Source organism: Dermacentor variabilis, chromosome 3, assembly GCF_050947875.1.
Source record: "Dermacentor variabilis isolate Ectoservices chromosome 3, ASM5094787v1, whole genome shotgun sequence".
Lineage (NCBI taxonomy): Eukaryota > Metazoa > Arthropoda > Arachnida > Ixodida > Ixodidae > Dermacentor > Dermacentor variabilis.
This window is the reverse complement of record NC_134570.1, coordinates 154,230,323-154,241,911: the sequence shown is the minus strand read 5'-3', so window position 1 is coordinate 154,241,911 and position 11,589 is coordinate 154,230,323.

The window sequence follows — 11,589 nt, the reverse complement described above, 5'->3', positions numbered from 1 at the left end:
TGTGGGCTAGGAAGTTTAGTTCTTTGTCAAAGATTACTCCCAAGAATTTATATCCTTGGTTTACCGGCAGCGCGACATCATTCAATTTTCAATCCTAATCTAAGTACAACCCTCCTTTTAGCGAAAATAGCACCGTAACCGTTTTGTGTGTAGAGAAGCGGAAGCAATTTTTTTCAGCCCACTCCTCTAACTTCTTTATTGTTATCTGGAGCTGGGGGCCTTTCACATTTTGGTAAGTTTGAGGCGCGGCACGCTATTTGCATATCATCGACGTATATGGAGTACATAACAGAGGGGGAAATTGGAGGAATTACTTTGTTAATAGAGTTCATTTTACTTGGTACTACATTTCGCGCATGTTTCCTTTCCTCTGCACCATTGTGATGCATGTCCGAGCCTCTGGCACTTGAAGCACCGCCTCGTGTTCGGTATATATGGTCGGACGTTGATATTCAGGTAGCCTGCGTCGAGTGAACTGGGCACAGTACTAGAACCAAATGTGAGTACCACGTCTTTTGTGGAGATCTGTTGGTCGTTTCGTCAAAGTGTTATTCTTTGTACCTTGATTACATTTTGCTCCTGGAATCCCTCAAGGACCTCTTCGTCACTGAGGTTCAAGAAACCCTCTTCTGATATTACTCGTCTGCTGGTGTTGAGCGAGCTATGTGGGGAGATTGTGACATTATAATGTCACCGATACTGTGAGTTCTCTGATTTTTTCGACTTGGTATACCTTTGTCAATTCGAGGAGTTCGAACTATAATGCGAAGGCATTATAGCTCCTTTGGTGAGATGGTTTTAAGCATGAAATGCTTTTAGCTCTCGTTGTCGACGACCTTCAGGTGAAGTGGAGCCAAAAGCCAAAGCCGTTATCCGGGCACTGAAACGAGATCATGCGGGCAAGTTGCGAGAATAAAATGAGATAACGCCCCCTCCCCAAACCTTTGTACAGGACCGCGTTACATACGCTAGTTATTCCCAAATTCCTTCCAAAAAAATCTGTGCTTTCCCACTATGTGAACAAGGATGTCCAGCGAAGCTCTGCAAGTGGACCCCTTAATGGCGAACTGCACCTCCGCGGGTCGGCCCAGCATTGCATTATCTTCGCGATCGGCGCACGTATGGGGAGTTCTTAACGCCTGTTTCACGTCTGCCACGGTTTGGTCTTGTATTGTACTATCTTCGGGATCGGCTTGCTGAATGAACGCAGGTGGCGTCTGATGCGGACGCCGAAGTTTTGTGTCGACACACAGGCACGATCCTGCGGGACCTAGTCCGCAAGAACTTGGCTGTAAAATATTGCTTCCGAGTTCTTCCTAATGTTTCTTCACAATATCACTCATGCTGTAACTTTTAGTGCGCTCAAGTTTTATTTGTCATTCCCAAGAGCTACGTTCAAAAGGCAGATACACGGCAACGTACCCTTCAATTCTGGGAAATGGAATTTGCCGCGGATCTACAGCGCTCGCCGACCTACGGCGCGGCATGGCGCCGGAAACGTCTGATGCACTGCTTTGCCCAAGGAGGTTTAAAAAATGAAAGCCCCTTTCTTAAAGAAAAATGGTTGAATGCGGAGCTTTCCCCGCATGCAAACTGAATCAAAGACAGTCGAAAGCAGACGACCGTGCCACGAACCCAAGAAATGCTGAGCGACCCGATGCTATACATACGTGATTTGAATGCTTGTTTAGTATTGTATTTTTTTAACATTGAAACTGAAGACTGATTTCGTTAAGTCGCATAGCGTTTACTTTAGATCATGTAGCCCATCATTACACGCACACACTCACACTTCCACGGACTACTCTACACTTGCGTTCGCGTACGGCAGCCTCCTCTGCAGCCGTCCGCTGCAGCCGCGGCCTACCCATGGTGAGCGCCATGAATGCATTGCGTGTCGCGTGTAATTCAATGCAGATATAAACAGTTCGCCTGGGTAGCGCGGCATACAACCATCTTTCTTTAAGAAAGAAGCATTTATTGTTTTTCTTTTTCAGATCCTAAGATTAGCCCCTGTTCACGCGCACTTGCTGCCTCCGACAAGCAGGGAAGCTCATCGATTCGCGACAGGGGTGGTGTCATGCCTCGCAGACGCAACCTGCACTTCCAGTGAACATTGTGCGGATGCACTACTGCTGCTGAGCTCGTCGCTTCGCACCGTTGTAAGGCACTGGCCAGCCGGCCAGTCGATGCAGGCGCATTACTGCGAATGTAAACTCTGGTGTTTTACGAAGATGTGTGAGCTGGCTTTCCTGCAGTGCATTTTCGGCGCTCACAGACGAATCAGTGAAACATAAAAAGCTTGGCTTTAAAACCTCCTTGGCTTTGCCTTCATGGAGGAAGGAAAAAGTTAGGAAAGATCATTACGTCACGCAGCCAGCCTTCGCAAGCAAACGCTCCGTGAAGCTTGTCCTTTGCTCAGTGGCGGCCCAACACGTGACTTCTTGCGTCGAGATCACGGAGCAGCAATCGAGATTTGCTTAGACGTCGGTCACGCATACTTCAGGCGCTTTTCTTCAAGCTGGGCAGCGTCCATATGGACCAGTGCAAAGTATCGCGTGGTGCGGTGTGGTGTGCCGTTGCGAACATGCACTACGTCCATTTTACGAGTGTGGCTAGTATTATCTGCAACCAATCTGCTTCCCCTGGTGCCATTTCAAGATTACATCTACTCTCGACTACTGAACAGCCTGCAATTTCTTAAAGGGCGGTTTCAAATGACAGTATCAGCGAATCTAGATGACTTTGCAAGGCGCAGGCCTGCATATTTATTTTAGGAGGCGTAGATCATGCACGGTTTTCGGACCGAGTTATTATATTATATCATATTGTACTTCCTTATGTCAGCTGTCTTACGCTTGTTGATTAACCTCGAAAGTTCAGCCAGTTCTATTCTAGCTGTAGGGTTAGAGACTTTCATACATTGGCGTTTCTTGTTCAGATCTTTCGTCTCCTGCGATAGCTTACTGGTATCCTGTCTAACGGAGTTACCACCGACTTCTATTGAACACTCCTTAATGATGCCCATAAGATTGTCGTTCATTGTTTCAACACTAAGGTCCTCTTCCTGAGTTAAAGCCGAATACCTGTTCTGTAGCTTGATCCGGAATTCTTCTATTTTCCCTCTTAACTCTAACTCATTGATCGGCTTCTTATGTACCAGTTTCTTCCGTTCCCTCCTCAGGTCTAGGTTAATTCGAGTTCTTACTATCCTATGGTCACTGCAGCGCACCTTGCTGGGCACGTCCACATCTTGTATGACGCCAGGGTTAGCGCAGATAATGAGGTCTATTTCATATCTAGTCTCGTTATTCGGGCTCCTCCACATACACTTTCAGCTATCCCGCTTGCGGAAGAAGGTATTCATTATCCGCTTATTATTCTGTTCTGCAAAGTCTACTAATAATTTTCCCCGGCTATTCCTAGTGCCTATGCCACATTCCCCCACTGACTTGGCTCCAGCCCGCTTCTTGCCTACCTTGGCATTGAAGTTGCCCATCAGTATATTTATTTATTTATTTATTTACAAATACTGCTATCTCATTTTAGAGACATAGCAGAGGTGGGTTATATAACTTATGAACATAACATGTCAACCAACGCGGTTAGGCAGTTCTTTCTGAAATTGATTAGTCGGCAATGAACGCAGAGAACCATCTAAGGTATTCCATAATTCAACAGTGTGTGGAAAAAAAGAAAACTTGTAGCAATCTATTTTTGGAACGAAGGGATCTATGTTTAATGGGTGAGTACGTCGGGTTACTCGCGCAGTATGTGCGGTTAGCGAGATAGGCACTTCAATGTTGGATGATCCGTGAATGATTTTGTGCAGCAGGATTAGGCGGTCACACGTGCGACGAAACGACAATGGATCTAGTGATAAAGCGTATGCATGGGATGACGGTGAAAACATACGGTCGTAACGACCATAAATAAATCTCACAGCTTTTTTCTGAATGGATTCTTATTTGGAAATGTCTTGTATGCGATAAGGCGACCACACTACAGAAGCATACTCCAAAACAGGTCTAATGAGTGATTTATAGGCCGTAAGCTTGCACTCTTTTGTGCCTTGTTTTAAAGTCCGTTTTAGGCACCCTAGTTTTCTCATCGCTTTAGAGCAGACTATATTGATGTGATTATGCCAACTAAGGTTAGTTGTGATAGTAAGTCCAAGGTATTTGAACTCGTTAACTTCGTTAACACTGTATCCTTGTGTGTTATACGTAAATTTTAGGGGCTGTTTCTTATTAGTAAAACATATTGCCACAGTCTCGCTGAAGTTAATGCTCATCTGCCAGTATAGACACCAGTATAGTGTATTCTGTTTTGACCTATCGCCGACTCCAAGTCTTCATAGAAGCTTTCGACTTCCTGGTCATCATGACTGGATGTAGGGGGCGTAGACCTGTACGACCTTCAATTTGTACCTCATTAAGTTTCACAACGAGACCTGCCACCCTCTCGTTAATGCTATAGAATTCCTGTATGTTACCAGCTATATTCTTATTAATCAGGAATCCGAGTTCTAGTTCTCGCCTTTCCGGTAAGCCCCGGTAGCACAGGATGTGCCCGCTTTTTAGCACTGTATATGCTTCATTTGTCCTCCTAACTTCACTGAGCCCTATTATATCCCATTTACTGCTGTCTAATTCCTCCAACAGCAATGTGCTGCTAGACTCGCCTCACTAGATAACGTTCTAGCGTTAAACGTTGCCAGGTTCAGATTCCAATGGCGGCCTGTCCGGATCCAGGGATTATTAGCACCCTCTGCTGCGTCACAGGTCTGACCGCCGCCGTGGTCAATTGCTTCGCAGCTGCTGGGGACTGAGGGCAGAGGTTTGATTGTTGTATTCATATAGGAGGTTGGTGGCCAAGTACTGCGCCAGGGTGGCCAATCCTGCTCTGGTGAGGGAGTGCGTTACCGGTTCTGGTCACCGGGATCAGGCCGCACTCCAGGCCTGTTTATGCAACTTTATCAACACGCGGATTTTTTTCATCCGGTTGAAAATTGCGCGGCACCGGTATTCCAACCACGGTCCTCTTCAGTGAGGCGGGTGCTCTACCTCTACGCCACCGCTACACCACGCTTCTGTCAACCACAACCATATTTTAGGCATTAGATCGACGATAATATGGTCTAGCGTGTCCCACGGGGGATATTGTTGTTCCCTGTGTTGGCACTGTCGGATATCGTAGCCTAGATCACGCAAATATGCCCGTCCCGATCAGCATATCTTCAGGCGACTAAATTGTGCCTCTTGGTGGAGTTGTTTCAGCTCGTCCAGTTTAGACAGCCCTGCCATCTCACCGACTCGGTTGGATCGCGAGTATGCAGGGGTGCCTAGTTTAACTCTCGTTACCTGCCTGAGCATGGTTTCAAGTTTGCCCTTTTGTGTTTTTGTGACTTGTAAGTACAGTTATTGGCACATTATTCGACGTACAGCCACGGCCATGGTGAGCTTTCTGAGTTGGCGCTCTTTGATACCTCTCACCCTTTGTGTTGTTGTAAGTAGCCCCTTGACTTCATGGAGCTGCTGAATTGTTTGCCACACCCAAACGTCCGCCTTACCATTGTCCTACAGTCAAAAGCCCAGGACCTTGATATGCGTTTTTCTCGGGATATCTTGGCTCACTTTTGTTATTAGTTTTAGTTCCTCTTCTGCCTGCTATTCACTTTGCTTGATTACCACTCTGTGTTCACACTTGGCGCTGGACTTTCTTGAATGTAAAGCGCCGTGACATTATTACCTGTTTCTAGTGTCTCTTGAATTCCAGCTGAAGATCCTCTGCTGGCCCAGAGCGTGATATCGTCCGCATATATTGTAAGATGAGAGTCTTCTACACGCCACAAGAGAGTTCGCAGCTTGCTTTGTGCTAGCGAGAATAGTCTTGGTGAGAGAATGGACCCTTGGGGTACACCTCGTGCCAGGCACCTTTTTGGGACTCTTCTTCATTTACCATCACGGTAACTGGGCGGTTTGTAAGAAGCCCTTTTAGGTAGTTGTAAAGTTCTTGATATGGTTCCATGGTTTGCAGACCTTCGAGTACCATTTCGTGGGTAACGTTATCAAATTCTCTTTCGATATCCAACCCCACCATGGTTGTGAGTTGCCTGCTGCTCTGTGGTTCACTGCCTATATATTTCATTATGGCAAGCATCGCATCGTGTGTGCACATCTGCTTTCGAAAACCTATGACTCGAGGATCAACAGAAGCACAAGATTCCTGCTGCAATAGGAGTCGTGTAAGGGCCATTCGTTCCATGATTTTTACCTGACATAATGTTAAAGAAATGGGTCCGAGGTGGTTAATGGCGCTTGGGACCTCATTGGGCTTTCGCAGTGGAATCACCGAAGCCATTTTCCAAATCTACGGTATATCACCGCTTTCCCAAGCTCGGTTGATGATACGCAGGAACTGTTCCAGCAGTGTATCCGGTATATTGTGTAACATCTTGTTTGTGATGCCGTCCGGCCCAAGTGCCGTGTGTCTTTTGCTTGCATTGATGGCCGCTTTAAGCTCTCCATATGTAAATGGCTGGTCTGCAGATACTTCGCCGCAATATTGTATGGATGGTAGTTGTCGCTGATCTTCCTGTAAGGTTGTCGAGGGGAAGAAATGGTGGGCTATTTGTTCTGCGAGATTCTACCCTCCGATTTCCTCCCTCACTTGTATTGCTTCCAGGTGGTTCTTTCTCCTGGGTTGCCCAAGAAGCACCCGAAAGGAATTGGCAGTAGCTTAGTTCAGCTATACCAGGATATACGTAGCGTATAGGTATGGTTATGCTTGGTTAATCTCTCGCCTTGCTTGTTAACCTTAGCTTATCCGGCTATGGCCTTGTTCACAAATGTGCCCAGACGGATTGTTCACAAAGTCCGAGTGAAAGAGTGTAGACGCACTCGCACTTTCACCGAGTATCATAGCATGTTCACTGCACCGACGGGTCTTGGGATGGTCTGTGACACTCTCTTGATCCTGCCGCTGTTGTTAGGAGGCCATATCATGGCTTTGTGCTTCTTGGCGACGTCTTTTCGCTAGGCGTTCTTCGCGTTGCTCCGGTGTCTCGACCGCACGCTTGGCCTTGGCACCCTCGTTCTTTCGAAGCTCGACGGCCAACTACCAAGCGACAACATCGGGGTCTGAAGAATTTAGGTTTTCCAGTGTTTTGCACCGACTGGCAGCAGCCCGACTCTCCTTAACATCCATGTCGAGTGCGCTGCACCAACCGTCTCTCCTGCGCATTTATACGCACGGTGCGCCCTCCTCGCCCGTGCGCAGTGCCGCGCGGCGCCGCAATCGTAAATGCAGCAGCGGGCGCACGCGGCGCCGGCGCGTCTGCGGAGACTGGACGTCACACCTCTGGAATGCGCCGCTGTCAGCGACGGCTAGAGTCACTGGAAAAAATTTAAGAGTACCGCAAAGGTCGGGATTTGACTGGCAACACTGAGTGGCCACCGCCTTCCAAGCCGACTGCGTCGCGGGAAGGCCGCCGTGTTGGAAGACCTTGATATTCGGTGACACATCGGGTTGAGTGTTTACTGAAGTACAAATACTTTGTGCCCGGAGATAATGGTTGCTAAGATCGAAAATAAAATGTTATTTTGTGCGAAGTAATGCAGGCGGTGGTTGTTTTGCACGCCGATCGTGTTTACTGCTGGAACTGTGCTTTTGGGCATGAACATCGTGGGCCGCCGTCGGCTTCTATTGAATGTTTCTCAGCAGGACGAAACTAGCACCTGTCAGTGTCACAGGCGCGTACGTTCATTGTGTAATTTCACAAGCTAAATCGGATACATTTAATTTAGTTTGTAAACGGATACCGCGTGTTCTCTGTTCTTCCGGGCGACTTCATCCGCCGTATACGCATGACACACTGCGACTGCCGTGTGCGCACCAGTGTTCGGCCGTGATCGTAAGACGATCTGTGCACAGCAGGCGTAAAAACCAACTTCGATGACCATTTTGCGCACTAAATCTTGTGGAAGGCCAATATGAGCTATTTGCGTGATTACAGCAACGTATATGTACTTCTGTACACTGATAATGAGCGAGAGTTTGCTACATTGCGATTTATGAACGCGGCTTTCTAGTATGTTCATGAGCGGCTACTCTTCTCAACTAATTTATGACTGTTTTCTTAGACTGCCAAGATTTGCTGCCTATGTGAAAAAAAAAAGCGGGAACGCCCGCTGGTGACGCAGCACTTTTTTCTAAGTTACATCGGCGAAGCACTTTTTTTCTAAGTTACATCGGCGATGTATAACATTATTGTGCTTTTAGAGCGGTTTATGTAACATGCATAGTGACAGAGTGAAACTAAAGCTACTGGGTGTTCTGTTGTTTTGTATTTCTTGTCATGCATCAAGCATAACATTATTTGGGTATGCACCGTATCATTTCAACATAGAACATAATATGTATGCTGACTTCAGTTTCATTTATTTATTTATTTATTTATTTATTTATTTATTTATTTATTTATTTATTTATTTATTTATACATACTGCAGCGCAATTTGCGCTATAGCAGGAGTGGGTTAAGAAAAGGTACAGGAAATGCATTGGAGTATACAGCGGCAAACACAAGTGAACACTTTTAAAGAGCACTGATGAAAGCAAAATACACAAATAAACACAAAGGAACACTTTTACAAAAGAGCACTGATGAAAGAAAAATACACAAGAAGTTATACAAATGCTGCCAGGCATGGGTGAGCACGATTATGCATCTGGGATGGCGGTTGCAAAAATTTGGGATGAGCATGAGCGAATGGACCCAGGTAATGAATTCCAGTCTTCGATTGAGCGGGGAAAAAAGCTGAATTTGAACATGTTAGTACGTGCGTAGTAGGGTATCAAGTTTAGGTCATGATGTCTTCTCGTTGCTGATCCAGGCGCGAAGTTAATGTAATTATCATTTGAGAGCTTAACTAAAGAATTGACAATGCAATGCAAAAATTTCTGTGATTCGACACAGTGACGAGAAGAGAGCGTGTTTAGGTACAAGGAAGAAAGTGTTGAAGATGGCGAAAAGTCGCGATCGTAACGATGACAAATAAATCGCACAGCTTTTTTCTGTATAGCTTCTAGCTTATTAATCTCTAACTGCTTATGCGGGCTCCAAACTACAGATGCATAGTCAAGAACAGGGCGGATTAGAGATTTATACATTAGTAACTTTGTGTCTTTAGGAGATCGGGTTAGCGTTCGGCTCAAGTAACGTAATTTTTTTAGTGCTTTACTGCATATGTAATCAATGTGTTTGGACCATGACATGTTATGCGTAAAAATGGCACCAAGATACTTACATTCAGAAACCTTATCTACAGCACTGCCATTGAACGAGTAACTGAAAAGGGAGGGGGAAGATTTGTTGCAGAAAGACATCAGAACGGTTTTATTGAAATTAATGTTCATTTGCCAAGTGTTACACCAATCGCAAAACCTAGAAAACGACTCTTGAGGGCGGTAATGATCATTAGAAGATTTAATCACTTCATATAGAACGCAGTCAGCAGCATAGAGACTGATGTTAGAAGAGCAGTGAAGTGGCAAATCGTTTATGTATAATAAAAAAAGAAGCGGCCCAAGGACGGAGCCTTGGGGCACACCTGATGTCACACCAAGAGTAGCGGAGTCAGTCGAACTGTAAGAGACGAACTGGGAGCGAAATGAGAGAACGCTTAAAATCCAGTTAGCTAAATGAGCATTATTCAGTACAGCATTAAGTTTAGCAATAAGTTTAGAATGTAAAACGGTGTCAAATGCCTTCGAGAAATCTATAAAAATCGCATCAACCTGGTTGCCTACATCAAGGTTAAATGAAATGTCATGCGTGAACTCAACTAGCTGCGTTAACGTGCTAAAACCGCGCCTAAACCCATGTTGCATGTTAGACAGTAAATTATTTGATTCCAGAAAGAGCATGATGTGGTTATGAATGATGTGTTCCAACATTTTGCATGACTGTGACGTCAGTGAAATTGGTCTGTAGTTCGACAAACACTACTTATCTCCAGATTTATAAAGAGGGAGCACTTTGCTAACTTCCATGAAGAAGGTACAGTAGAGGATGATAAGGTGTTCCTGAATATGACTGAGAGATATTTTGATGACCACAACGAATAACGAACAAGGAACGCGTTGTGTATCCCGTCCGGACCTGTGCATTTCTTAACATCCAAGTTTAATATAAGGTTGAGGATGCCTTCGCAGTTTATCTCAACGTCACTGATTGCTTCAGAAGAAACTATATTGGCAAGTGTCGAGATAAAGTTGTTATCGGAAACAAACACGGATTGGAAATACTTGTTGAAAGCATTGGATATCACCGCCGGGTCGTTGATGACGTCATTATTTATTCTGAAAGAAGTGGATGAAGCATCGCGAGGTAAAATAGAAGACCAAAATTTTCGTGGGTTAGTTCTTAACAAATTGTGCAGGCGAACGCAAAAAAGAAATCATTGGCATTTTGCAACTTAAGAATGAGTTCTGTCTTTGTCTTAACAAATCTATCCAACGCCACGAGATCAGTGCCTCTTCTGGAATGCCTTAACCTTCGAACGCGACGTGACAAATGCAAGATATCACGAGTCATCCATGGAATGTTAGAATTTATTTTCTTACTTTTAATGGGCACAACACGTTCGATACATGATTTGATAAGACGCTCAAAGTAATTAGCAAGGCACTTGAGGTCCTGGTTGTCTGCAAGTGCACTTACCACTTGCGTGTGCACTTGCAAGTGCACTTGCATGTGCTCCGCTTACAAGCTCAAAATTTGAAGCGTGTGTTGTGAATATCACCTGGCCATTGGTTTCAAGCTGGAAATGCGTATGTTTAAATGAGCAAAGGATAAGTGGAGAAAAGGAAGTATCATGGACCTCGTATTGACCATATTTTTATTGACTACGATCGTCACGACCTGCGAAAAACAAGTGCCATATGGGTCGAGTGACTCGAGGCGAGAGCGCGCTCACTTGCGCGGAGAAATCATGCGAATACCTGGCGCACTTGAGGACGCGGAATTCTCGCGCGGCAAGTGTGTCTTCGTGTGCCACGAGCACGGAATAACCGCGTGTGTTGAGCAACAAACCGGTACACGTGTGCCCGCATCAAGCGTGCGAGACGCGAACAATCCCTGCAATGAACTCCCATATTTTCGTAGCATCGCTAACACCGCGTGCACTTCGCTTAAATATCCTCTAAAATAGTGCCGAAAAGCACAAGCAACGTGTACTTATACCTCGCACACGCGGGTGTTTCTTGTAGGCTTGAAGTTCTCCCGGCCGATTCTGTGTAACCACGCAGAACGACGCTCTCGGTCATTTTTCCCGGTCGGAATCTAAAGAAAAGTCTTTCCAGACTCAGTTCGGTTGCTGCATCCGAAGGCACTGCAGCCAGGCATGATTTCCTTCCAGTCAAACGCGAACGCGACAATCGGAACACAAAAAACTTAGGGAACCTGCATGCGCTGCCTGCGCTCTAACTTAGCCGGCCCGTCCGGCGCTTGGAAAGTATATGGCACCCCAAAGTCACGTGGTACGGTTCAGCCAATGAACGCGTCGGCGACGCGGGGAAAACGAAT